Source organism: Vicia villosa, linkage group LG5 (assembly GCF_029867415.1).
Source record: "Vicia villosa cultivar HV-30 ecotype Madison, WI linkage group LG5, Vvil1.0, whole genome shotgun sequence".
Taxonomy (NCBI): domain Eukaryota; kingdom Viridiplantae; phylum Streptophyta; class Magnoliopsida; order Fabales; family Fabaceae; genus Vicia; species Vicia villosa.
Window position 1 is genome coordinate 97465138 of NC_081184.1, and position 951 is coordinate 97466088.

Here is a 951-nt window from a genome sequence, read left to right on the forward strand (position 1 = left end):
TCAAGTATCGCACCACCTGCGATTGAGGCGAACAATTTCGAACTGAAACCTTCGTTGGTCCAAGCTGTTCAAAAGAATCAATTCTCTGGAAGCCCTGCAGACGGCCCCAACCTTCATTTATCTGTGTTCGTGCAATATGCCGACACCGTCAAAGCTAACAACGTTAGTTCCGAAGCTATTCGATTACGTCTCTTTCCTTTCTCCTTGAGAGATAGAGCTAGAGCATGGCTTCAATCCCTGCCTTCTAATTCCATAACTACATGGGACAAATTGAAGAGAGTATTCTTAGCGAGATACTTTCCGCCTAGCAAAACAGTTATGCTAAGAGGTCAAATCAACGGATTTACCCAGAAAGATAATGAATCACTCTTCGAAGCTTGGGAACGTTACAAGGACATGCTTAGACTATGCCCTCATCATGGACTCGAACCATGGCTGATCGTCCATACTTTCTATGGTGGTCTCCTTTATAACACTAAAATGACTATAGATGCCGCTGCTGGCGGAGCATTAATGGACAAACCCCATGATGAAGCATACAACCTTATAGAGAACATGGCACAAAACCATTACCAATGGGGTGGAGAACGAGCCTCTCTAGAGAAAACCCAAACCAAAGGAGGAATGTACGAAATAAGTGGTATAGACCGCGTTAACGCTAAAGTAGGCGCTTTAACTCAAAATATCGAAAACCTAACCATCACTCCATCAGCCACCGCTGCTGCTGTAGCACCTAACTGCGAGATTTGTGGATTGACTGGACATGCAGTCACCGAATGTCATCTCTTGACTGAAGTCCCATCTAATCAAGTAAACTATGCTCAAGGAAACCCTTATTCTAACACGTACAACCCTGGATGGAAAAACCATCCGAACATTTCATATAAAAACAACAACGCGTTGTACGCGCCTGGACAAGCACCTGTTGTACCACCTGGCTATCAAAAAGCG

The 951-nt window shown here is 44.4% G+C and overlaps 1 non-coding gene across 1 annotated transcript; it reads right to left on the reverse strand.

The window, feature by feature from the left end:
* Window positions 1-318: 318 nt before the first annotated feature.
* Window positions 319-425, reverse strand: LOC131608327 (small nucleolar RNA R71). Its single transcript, XR_009285593.1, has one exon. It is a non-coding gene; the product is annotated as a small nucleolar RNA R71 (small nucleolar RNA).
* Window positions 426-951: the final 526 nt, after the last annotated feature.